Here is a 12,466-nt window from a genome sequence, read left to right on the forward strand (position 1 = left end):
GATAGTCCATTTCTTCACATGCCTTTTCAGGAAATTGAAAATAGGTGGGGAAAACCCCACCTCATTCTCTTCCTTTTGAAAGTTGTCAAGGTTGTTCTTTTCTATAATTTTTTTCAGTGTTTTTACTCTTCTGTTGCAAATCAGGGTTGGTATTTGAAGCTAGAAAAATGGACTTGCCAGAAGCAATTGGTGCATCTGAATGTGCTGTCTTTGCCCATTTTGATGAAGCCCAAAGTATGCTACACTAGGGATTTGTGATGTTTACTGTGTTGCTCCCCCCGGTGAAAGCCAAGAAATGCTGGCTATAGAGCTTCCTTGCACCTGGCTTCAGCTCCCTTAATAAATCAGAGCAGCCTAAATCTTATTATAAGTTACTCCTGTTTACTGGTGACTCCTGGAGAGTCAGGCAAGGATCAGAGTGGAATAAAAAGAGTTTGGGCATAGCTTCTTTTCTTTTCTGTGGCTGATGCAAAGTTCAGGTATTACTTGTGTGGCTCTGTGCCTTGATGATTTCTATTTTTTGAGAGGATCCTTGACCTATGGAGTAAGACAGTGTTGTGTGTCTGCTTTGTGTTGTCAGGGTTTTGTTATAACTATTGCCTCTAAATTTCTGAAGATGGACTGCAAAGTTTAAGCAACAGTTAATCCTCTTTAAGGCACATGAATGTCTTGCTTGTGGCCTAGAGAATTTAGTAGTGTTACTCAAGACAGAATACATTTTGTGCTCATTGTACCAGTGTAAGGCTGGACAATTTGTGGAGTTGTCTGGTAGGACAGTACTAGGAGCAAGAGCAGAGTCCAGCCTGATTTCTCTAAGTGGGACAATTGCAATGTTGGGAGGAAGTTAGGCACACCCAAGTACTAAGAAGATGTATGTGGTGTACATAATCTTATCATGCATGATGTGTCTTGAAATAGTGGAAAGAGAGATAAACTCTGGGTGAACATATTAACTGTGTTATTCTGATGTATGTCCACAAGTTTTCCTCTTCAAAACCTTGCCCCAAATGTTTGTTCCTTCCAGATAGCTGTGGCCGTTTGATTAGAGTAACCTGTGACCTGCTGTCAGAAAGACACAAAAAAATTTATTGGGAAGGAAACTAGCAACAAAGGTTGTCAATTCTAGGGCAATCTTCCTGTATTTGATGGTTTTTCTTCTCCGAAGACCAGGGTACTGGGGTCACAGGATTTATATGAGATCTGTAAGTTTGAGTTTGGAAAAAACCAACCAAACCGCGCCTTTATACATGCAGAGTTTGATGGCATAAATCTTAAAACCTCAGAAAAACAGATGGCAAAGAAAGGAAGGTCTGTCTTCTGGAGTTTTAAATAATAAAGGACTAGTGATTATTTAAAGCTGGTTTCTCAATGTTTTGAATGTGCCTTGTGATATTTGGATGGGTGGAACTGGTGACACTGACCAGGCACCTATAAAATGCCTAGTTTGCTCTCTAGAGCCCCCCTTGTTATAGGCAGGATAATGAAACCTGGGGTATAACCCTCACTTATGTTTCATAGCTAGGTTAAAAAATCTCACAGAGGAAACCCTTTCCAGTTATGTTCAGTCACGCTTTCCACAAGGGAATCTCTCTGTAAAGCTATTTAAGCATTGGTGTGGCTTGTTTTCCCTCTTTTAATAAACTGTCTACTGACTTCAAGCTCTAAGAACCTGAGCAGGAAAAATGAAGCAGAGTAATGAAAGAGAGGGAAGAGCCAGTGTTTCTGCCTGCTTGCAGAAAAGAGTGGCTGGAGGGGAAAAACACCCTTTGCAGCTTTGCAGTCTCGGGGCTTGTCCCACAGGAGAAGAGGCTGGATGGAGGGCTTTGTTCTGTTCCTGACCACTAAGATATTCTTGCTGGTGGGGAGGGAGAAGAGAAGCCAGAAAGGATAGAAGGGAAGGGAAAGCTGTGGCAGTTTCTCAGGTGGCCCCTGCTCCTTACAGCTTCTGCATCTGGGGTGCCCCAACCTTCCTCCATTAGCCTACAGCTGGCAATGGATGGGCTGAGCTTACCATGGGTCTGAAGTCCAGGGCAGGAGTGTAAATCAGAACAAACTGTCCAATGATTCTTTATTGTATGCTGATTTTGGCATTGCCTAGCACTGCCATTATTTTGCACACAAGACGCTGTCCCTCCTAGCCACTGTCCTTCCCACCCATCTCCATATGTTGGGCAACTACTACTCTGCTGGTGGCACTTGAAAGACAAGGAGCTGAAGGCTGCGCTGAGTGAGAGGATACAGCTCCTGTGAGTCTGTCCCTGTGCTGTGCAGCTGGCATGTGCTCCTGGAGCATCTCTCCTACATTGCTGAAGTGACTAGATAGCAAACTACTTTGGACTGGCAGCAGCACTTGGGAGCATGCACAGCTCATAGCCCTCTTGTTTCCTCTCCTCTCCCTCTTCCTAGTTGGGGCTGAAGCACCCATTGTCCTGTCAAGTTTTCCTGCTGCTTGCCACTGCCTGCACCGTGTTCCTTACAAGGGATGTCTTGTGCCACTTGGCTGTCTTGCTCCATGTTCGTGTCCCATATTGCTACGAATAATTTAGAGGCTGTTCTCTGCCTCACTGATTTACTGCCATGCATTACAGTGTCATTGGGTCTGGATTCAGCAGAATTCATTCCCCTTTTCTTCCCAGCAGATGCTGCTGAATGGTTTTCTAATGTTACATCCTGGGTTGTAAACTTGTAGCATGATGGAAGTGGTTGTCAAGGTTTTTACTCAATCTGTCTGATTCTGTCAGAGCTTTTCTGCTGGTAGTTACTCATGAAAGCCCTGAAGGAAACAATTCCTCACCTTCCTTTCAGCCCCTTTGTAATTCTTTGTATAAGAAATGTATTGAGTAGCTGTCTGAGAAGTATGATATTTTCAATGCTTAACTTAGCTAAACCTAGTCCATATGATGGCAAAGCCTTGCTGCTCCATTAGAGATGTTATTCTAATATGGGGGTGACTCTGCCAGGTGTCACATGAATGTCAGTGAGGTTACCTCCGCTTGGTGACTGGCATGGTCATCCAGGCAAAGATCATCAAATGCTGGAGCCTGAAATCAAAACCACTGGCATCCATGCAGAGCTTTCACAGACCAGGAGGTGTTAGGACTTCAGATTTGCAAAGACTGGTAGCTCTGCAAGTTTGCCCTTTCAGATCACCTTGTACACAGCACTAAAATCTGGGAGGAGAGAGGTTTCTTCCACAGCAGCTCGAACTTCATACACAGCAGCTGAGAAAGTGATCTGTCTTGTTTACAGGCAACCAAAGGACTTGAGTATTTGTGTGTCTGACTGACTGCTGGCAAATGCATCTATTTGACTGCTTGGTGGGTCCATCTTTGCGCAACATGCTTTTCAGGCACAATTCTGCTTTTTATTAGAGCAAACTGGCAGTGAAGGAAATGGGAATGGTGTGTTATGTGTTACTGGGGTAAGGGAAGGAAACTGGTGGTGGTGAGTGATTCCTTCTTAAATTAAAACCAGCTTCAGAACAGGCAGAAAAGACTTTGATAAACCTTTCTTTCCTGCAGAGGACTCTGTATTGCCCTTCTTTTGGATCCAACCCCAGATTTTGTTGCAGTTGAGTTTTGGAGGCTGTTTTCTCCTCCATCCACCAGGGAGCTAGCCTCATTCTCCACCATGGGGACTAACACTAAGGAAAATTTTATCTAGCCCTACCTTTGCTACTTAAACCTCAGAGCTCAGGGTTTGTTATTTTAGTGTTTATCAGGGCAGTTTTCTGCTTGTGAAGTTTTGGAGAATTGCAAGTTGGGTATTTTCAGGCAAATGCTTTGTGAACTTCCTGAATGGACTCTCATCATTTCCCTCAGTGCTTGGATCCTTATGGTGAGAAGCAATCATGAAAGTAATTTAGTGTGACATACTGCAGCACTGATCACAGAGCGTGGCACATTTATGTTGGCATTAGGCAGTCTTCACTTGGTCCCTACATTTGTACTGGGCATCTGACAGCTGGGCCAGATAAAAGGTCAATCACTATTTGGGATCCTGTGGGAAGCATGCTATGCTGTTGTTACGTAAAGGGAGAAAGATATGGCTGGATAGGTTACTGCTGCAGAAGGGTTGAGATAAATCTGGGGATGGCAGGTGCCCTCTGCTATTAGTGGCGGCGAGCAGCAAGCAGAGAGCATGCTAAGGGGTTGAGGGAGGGGAAATGCCTGTGTTAAGAACAAATTTTTTAAATTTTTATTTTTTCCCCCCACTAAGGAGGAAAGCAGAAACTAGGTCTGACTTGCACGTCACCTGTCTACCACTCCCTAGGGTTAATCCTGTGTCTGAAATTTGTTGGAGGGATTAGGACCTGGAAGGAAGGGACTTAGCTATTTTCTAGAAGGATAGAGGGAAAAGAAGGAATTGGTTATTTTCCTGGGATGGAGCTGAAGACAAAAGGGTCTCTGAGGAAAGCTATTAGTGGACAGGGGAAAAGGGGGAGAAAATTGTCTCCTGTAGAGAAGAGGAAGCAAGCTCCCATCCAGCTGCCATGGAGCTATCTGTCTCGCTTTTTCCTCATTTACTTCAGTGGGAAATCAGGGTTAACAGCATGCACGGGGACAGTACAGAGAGGGACAGCCCATTCGATGGAGCAGAGACACTCATCCAAACTTGACAGCTGCCTAAAAGGCACTGTAGGAAGCCTGTTCAGTAAAGACAGCTGGGTTGAGAGTGCAAAATTAAGCAGGAAAGGGACAGTGTGGCTGGAGCATGGGAGGGGAAAACTGAAGAATGCTTGAGCTAATCCCAACCTCACCACTGGCTGCCTGTGGGATATTGGGTAAGTTACCTGTGTGCCTTTCCTGTCAGTTCTCCCTTGCCTGTTCAGAGAGCAAATCTGGCCTTCAGTTTTGTTGGGTAACTGAATGTAGCATGAATGCAAGTTTCTAGAGTTGCTTGACCAGAAATCTCTGAGGTGAGAGGGAGAGGTTTAGCATGAATTTCAAAACTAAGTTTGTGCCCTGAGATTCAGAGTTGCTCAGGGGCTAATTAGTTATAATTGACAAGGAGTTCATGTTCATTGTGGTACAATTTCACCTGCTTCTGCATATGAGCTCTGTCTACATGAAGAGATTAAATGCAAGTTCTGTTCCTTAAATGCAGTTTTGCTTTGTGCCAAAGCTGAAGCTGTGATAGGGAAGTGGGAGGACATAGGGTACCTCAAAGTTGGCTGAAGATATGTACCCCTGGAGGCAGGGGAGCATCCTGGGGTAGAGTAAGTCCGTGTGTGCTTTTTTCTTATGCTCTTTCCTCCATTTGTATTGGTGACCACCATGGAAGCTGGATGCGTAGGTAGATGGACCTTTGCACTGAGCCAGTATGGCTGTCCTTGCACTGTTACATATTGATGCAGTTATAGAAGCCCCAGGCATCTTGGACCTTGTATGCCCCAAATCCCTCAAAGTGAGCCTGCTTTCATTGATCCGCAAAAGGGTTCAGTCAGTCTTAGATCAAAGTGTAGGTTTCCATATCAAAACCTGAAACTAGCTATGTGTTGTGCTAATCACCAGTTTTTTCAAAACCCTGCCAGCCCTACTGATGGACTTAGACACATGTTGTGCAGCACTAGCTTGGTTGCTGAGCTGAACTGACCACACATGTCCAGTTCAAAGAGATTTTGCAGGCCCATCTTCCCTCCCCTGAGCTTGCAGAGTCCATGCTAACCTTCCAAAGGGTGCTGTGTGTGTGGTATGATCCGGCTGCAAAGGCAGAGAATGTGGAAGAGCATCATTTTGGGAATTAAGCCCCATGACTGCAAAGGGTCTGCTGCCCCCCTATGGACTTGACTGGTGTGACTTAGGCCAGGGCACCAGGGTGAAGGAGGTGGCAGCTGCTGGAGCCAACTTCTCCATCCTGCCATGTCCTTCTTGTTTAGGCTCTCCCTGTGCCCTTGTGCAGTTGACAGGTTGGGGGCTGGGCTCCCATTCAACTGATTGTATAAATGTAGCAGAACAACAAGGTTTCCCCAAAGCAGCTCCATCTGTGCAGGGCACTTTTACCTCAGGACTCCCCTTGGTCATGCTGTGCTTTTCTAGAGTTTGTGCCAAAGCCAATACCCACAGTTTAAAAATAACATTTGGGTGTGACAGCTCCATTATTTACCCAGGATCCAACATTGTCTGGTAGACAGAGACAAACGGCTGGAAGTCTGGGGAAAGACATTCTCTTCTCATCTACCACTGTGTTGTGTATTACCTCCTGCTGCCTCAGTTTCCCTGATGATGAATCAGGAATAATGAAAAACAGCTTATGATAACTTCTGCAAGGCTTAATTACTTTACAGATCTCAGTTAGGACTCTCCTCCGGAATCCGTGAGCAATATAATGCCAAGGCAGGCCAAACAATTGCACCTCTTTGTTGGTGACCAAACTTTAAAAGAAGATACTGATACAGAAAGATGTAGTAAAGTACATCCTGGAAGACCTGTGACAGTGGCATTGATAAGTTGCTGGCTTGCCCTTCACCCCCAGGATAAAAATCATTGCACACTCCATTTCCCTTAATTTTCAGCACTGTTGGTTTCTGTCTGTGCTTTTCCCCTCAAAGACAGCTCAATGCCATAAAACTTTTTTCCTGACTCTGTACATTAATGATGTTTTAACTGTGAAAACAACTATAACATATATGGAGAATCACCTTGTATAGTTAGTTCCTTTGTTGTTTGTTTATTTTAAGGAAGTCAACCATTAGATATTTTCTTTAGTGTCAGAGAATCCTCATTCAAATAATCCTTCCCATTTTGGAAAAATGTGGCCTAGAAGGCACGATGGTTGAGACAGCCTCATCTTGGGCAGTACAAGATTCAGAAGATATGAAAAAGATGACACCAGAATGCTTTGACCTCTGACTGAAACCGGAAGCAACACGGTGTGATTGGCCACCATTCTGGCTTAAAAATAGCTGCCTAAAAAGCCTTCCCTTCCTCTCCACAGTCCCCTTAAGGGAATGGTTTAATATCATGGGCAAAGACTGATAGACCCTTAAGTAATGTCACTGATACAAGAGTAGAGGTTCTGTATTTCTTTGCTTCTTTATGATGTACAAAGAAATGTCCTTTAAATTGGATTTTGCAAAGTCTCTAGAGGAGATAATCTATTTCCTGTCTGCTCGAGCCACACCAACCACAACAGGGGTTGAGTCCGTAGATGATGTGCCTGGACAGCCAAGCAATGCAGGTGTCAGGAATTTGAGCTTGCTGGAGGATTGCTTGGAGTTCTCTCAAGCACATAGGGAATGTCTTCCTTCTATAAGCTGAAGGCATAAAACTATTGAGTTTTAATAAATGTCAAGTTTTCTGCCAGCTGTCCATTAAACCCTGGAATGCTGTGAATTTTTCTGAGGAGGCTAGAATCTTGGGTGGTGTGAATCCACGTGGTTTCACTGATTGTTGCAGATAAGCTAGATTTCTGCCAGTTGGGAAGCCATCCTTAAGAGCTTAAAGTAGCCTGCCTAGAATTCACTCCCAACTCCCCCTATCTTGTGATGGCAGGTTTCCACTCATATTTCCATTCTGCAGATGGCCAAAAATTTCTGGGCTAGACAAAACTGGAATTTCTAGGATAGCTCAGATCAGACCTTGACTTGGAGCCAATTTCTACAGATGTTTTCAGGCTTCAGCTTGGGCGTTGCATAAACAGATCTACCTATGGAATCTGGAGGAAGCGGCAATGTTGGAAGTGGTTTGTCATCAGACACATAATGGGCATCCAGTAAGAAAAAATACTGCTCTGACTTGTCTATTGACTCTATGGTTGTAGAGTTGGGCAGGTCCCTGCCATAGGACAACAGATTCTTGAGAAAGTAATTTTTTTTGCTTAATATTTTTCTGGGTTGCCTGGACCCCCTTTTGTTTTTCTTGTAACTGAGGCAGGGAAGAAAAAAAAAAGGAAAAAGAAATTCCAGGGAGAGCAGGAAACAGCTGGTAAAATTAGCCAAGAAGCTTGCAAACTAAAGTGTGACTTACACTTAGGAAAGCTTGGTTTTGTTTACTATTTCTTTTGAATTTCCACTATTTGTCCTCAGATAAGGCCCTGGGAAAGGAACCCTAATGAAAGGTTAAGTCAGAGGATCGATGATACCAAATGAAAGGCATGTATGGCATTTTTGATGGCTTTTTGCTGTGGAATCCTTATTTCCAGAGAATTTAATCCTCCTTGTGATGGCTAGGAAAGGTGGTTGTGAGGGGAAGGCTAATATCTGCTAATGTCTTCAGTGCTGTGTTTCCCCAATGGTGGTTGTCACCTGCACCACAGGAGAATCTAAAGGCTGAGACCAGGTGGTCTGTATCTATCCGTATATCATATGAGAAGATTTCTTCTTGTCTGGCAGGCATGACAGAAGCAGAAGACATACAGAGAAACTGTAAGATCTCTCTCACTTCTGTTTAGCGTATGCCAGCCTGGATGATTTCTTAACAATGAATTAATAACACACTAATGATTCCACTGGATCTGGCTTCATATGTAAAAATAAGCATAAGTTTACACTTTCTGTGTAGGAGAACCCGTGACAGTGCTTTGTAAGGCCGAGTGAGGAGTTTGAATGTCTTAAGGCATAAGTTTACTGTGAGAAGACTTAAAAATAAGCAGCCTGAGTGGGTAAAATTTCTTAATGACTACCACAACAGAGAATTTTTACATCCTTTTTGTTTACAGACTGCTTAATTTCTGGTCTTGATGATTGCTGAAATGAGGTTACTCATGTAGATCACTCCTTGTTTTGAAGCCATGTGGTTGTTCCAATATTCTCTGTCCTGTAAACATCTCCTAGAACATGGCACACCATTTTATCTGTCTCTTGTTAAGTAGAGAATGTGATTGTTATTATGCATGGAATTGTTAAGCCAATCTGTTGTCTCCAGACTTCACCAAGGTTCAGACAGTTTCACCAACATGCCATGTCCTTCTTTGCAGCTGACAGAGGGAACACTAAGAAACTTAAAAAAAATATTAAATATACTGTACACAAGCAGAAATGCCAAAATGCAGGTGGAGTGCATGTCAGGGAATTATTTACAGTGGCTGAAGTTTGAAATCTGTTGAGGCTGAATTTAAAATACTAGCTGGGATCCCAGCCCAAGCCTGATCACAAATGGAACGCATCAAAAAGTGCTCAGGAAATGAGCAGAGGCCCTGCTGAGCAGAGCCAGCTCTTCTGTGACTGCTCCTTCCAACTCAGAGATCCAGCAAAGAAAAGCCCTGTTAAGGGAATGAGAGCAGCTGAAGGGAACAAGTGTTGTTGCAGTGCAATGTCCTCTGGAGTGCACTGCTTGGGAAGTGCACTCCAGGTAATGATGTCCTGGGAAGTTGAGGGCAGAGGCAGGGAGGAAATTTGCGGCAGACCTAATGTCTGTCTTGCAGTTATTGTGGGTGGTAATAGGGATAGAGTACATTAAAACATAACACTAGTATTGCAGCTGGGGTGAATTCATGTTTCTTCATTGATTGTGATAATTCCAAAGTGGGGGAGAAACTGGATGGAGGCCTGGTTTATTGGCAGCACCCTGTAGAATACCACAGACCAGGTGGGACCACCTGAGCACAGACAATGCAGGAACAGGGCTGAGAAGAGTCTGTCATCTTTGTGGCAGTGTCTTTGGCACAGTGGATGGTGAATGACAAGTAGGAGTCGTTTTACAATGACACGGAATGTGTGTGTATCAGTGATGTAGCTCGTAGGGGGGTCATCAGCAAACACAAGCAGGAGATTCTGTAACTATTGCTGGTGTCAGAGTGTGAAGCAGAGGGTGTATGAGTGGAAAAGAGAGTTCATTTTGTCAGACCCCTGCCTGTTGTTGAATTTCCACAGACATATACACAGACTTCTTGGTCATCTCAAGATAGGCTTCTCTTTCCATTTTCAGCTCTTTGGTGTGTGTCTCAAGACAGGCAGTAGCCACTCTGTGTGTTTCTCTGCTGCTGCCTGATCTTCTGGTGTCATTCTCCCCACAGATGAATCCACGTGTCTTTGAGAGAAGGGTGGAGATTGATACAGATCACGAACCAGCATATGTTCCTCACAATGGAAAGAAGAGTGGGACCCATCTGTCTTTCGTGGTCATGGCACATCTGTGATCAGACCTTCCCCTCTGAAGTGTTAGGCAGGACTTGTGTAAAGTGCCTGTCATGCACAACTTTTGAGCTCACCACCTCCTGGCCCTGGGTATATTTCTTTAGGGCTAGTATCAACTAAATGAGGGATTCTCTTAATTTCCAGGTCCATTCTGTTACACAACATTCATATGTCTTTAACTGACCTGGATAAAAAGCAGGAGGTGATCAATTCATCTCACATACTTAATGGTGAACACTGATGTCTTTCAACCTGCTACTATCCTAGATCAAAGCTGGATACAGGTAGCAAAATCACTGAACTCCATCAGAGCTCCTCTGATCCATTCAGTGGCTTTTCCTTAGTTGTCTTCACCTGGAGTTGGAGAGTGCTCGCTGTGTAGGAGAACCCCACCCAGAGTTTTCCCCAACCACATGCATGGTGCCCTCCCAGGAATGCTAAAAGGGAGGCCATGGAGAGCAGTGCTGTGATCTGGTGTGGAGCACTGCAAACTAAATGAAGCATTTTTCCTCCCCAGGGAACACTCATATGCTCTGAACCGCAGCAGCAGCAGCAGCAGTGTGAGGATAACCCCAGCATGGGCAAGGGTCTGACTCATCTCTCAAGAAGATCAACACTGTTTATTAATCACTGCTCTTTTGAAGTGAAAAAATGGAGAAACACTCTCATGGTCAATGCTGTGATTAACCATCTAATTGTTCTAGTGGTATGTTTGCTTAAGGGGTTTCCATTGCTCTGTGTACACTAAGAAATATTTTCTCATCCTACCGTTGTTGCACCCAGATGATAGTCATTAACAATGTACCAGACATACCCATTGTATAGGCCTTTTCCTAAAAATTTTTTTTGAGTCCCTGGGTCCATCTTCAGTGTTGGCAGGAGAATGACAACTCTTCAGAAACATGCAGGGAGTCAATTCATGGAACAGAAACAATTCCTTGTCCTTTCCAATTGACCCTCCAGTCATCTTTTTCATCACGGAAGATGGTGGCACAAGTGATGGAGAATGTCTCAATATTCTTTTCTGGGAGAAGACCCATAAGAGTGGGCTGCAAGTGCTTGCTGAATTGCAGAATCTCGGCCTCTCCACCAGTGCTGAGCGTTCACATCCCAGATATGGCTGGTTTGGAGCACAGGATTTTGTAGGGAGCTGGCACTCCTAACCCTAACTGTGGGAATGTTTTCTCTTCAGTGCACACAGGTTTACAAAAGGGCTTAAACTTTGTTGATGCTCTATGCCTCCTAGACTTTGCTTGTCTTTGCTTGAAATATTAGACCAGACTTAAGTCTTGTGACCTAGCAGAGTATACGTGGGTGAGCTTTAGTTTGATTTGCAGTAAAGGTAAGTAATAAGGATCACTTCCTCTTTGCCTTCTTTGATATTTAGGTATCTGTGAATACGAGAAAGCAGGAGAAGTACATCTTGGTGAGCAAAATATGAAAGAAAATTGTATCAGTGAAGGACAATTAGTTCTGGAAATTTTTGTCTAATAATTCATTCCAGACCTAGTCCAGTGAAATGTTCCATTTCAGGTACAGATTTCAGTAAAATACATTTCAGTATCATTTCAAGCCATTTTTTACTATATCCAAGAAACAAAAAGGAAGTTACAAAATGGCAAGTAGCTTAAAGCTAGGGAAGACTTGCTCAGTCTCACTGACGTTGTTTCCTTCTATGCCACAGTGCATCTAGTGAGCTTTGCAAAAGCACGTATTTCCTTAACTCTGCTCCCGCAGAAGTCCATGCAAGTGTTAGTGTGTTTGGCACCAGACTCTAGAACATTTCAGACATTCACAATGCAATAGTTCAGTTCAAGAAAAGTGTTTTCATGCAGTGGGCACCTGTGTTCTAACTCAAGTGCAGTGAGAGGTGTGTGCTGTTTGGTGTTGCGAGGCTGTGGGCTGCAGCTAGAGGGGGTGAGCGGGCAGAAGATAGTTTCAGCTAAAATTTCACGTTCAAAAGTTTTCATTTTGCCTCTCTCTTTTTTCCTTTCCCTGATGTTGGTGGCATCTGCCTTAATTGCAGGCATACTGGCCTCCAGTAGTCTTCTATACAGACAGGTTTATGTCTTTGTGTGTGCGTGTCTATGCAGGCATAGTGTATTTGACTATTATCAATAGTTAGTCTGATTTGTGGTGAGGCATAACATGAGGTCTCAAGTGGTGGCTGAAGCTAAAGTGCATGAAGCATTGTGTACATGTCATGAGTAAATGGCTCTTTCTCCAGAGATCCTGCAGTCCAAGTATATGGTTAGGAACAACAGATGGATACCACAAACAGACAGGCGGTGTGGGTGGGGGAGTAGCGTAAAATAACACTGAGATAATTATAATGAATGATTAATGACTCGAATGGGTAAGAAGGGGCCAACACACACTAGCTGAATATTT

This window comes from Pithys albifrons, chromosome 6 (assembly GCF_047495875.1).
Source record: "Pithys albifrons albifrons isolate INPA30051 chromosome 6, PitAlb_v1, whole genome shotgun sequence".
Classification (NCBI taxonomy): domain Eukaryota; kingdom Metazoa; phylum Chordata; class Aves; order Passeriformes; family Thamnophilidae; genus Pithys; species Pithys albifrons.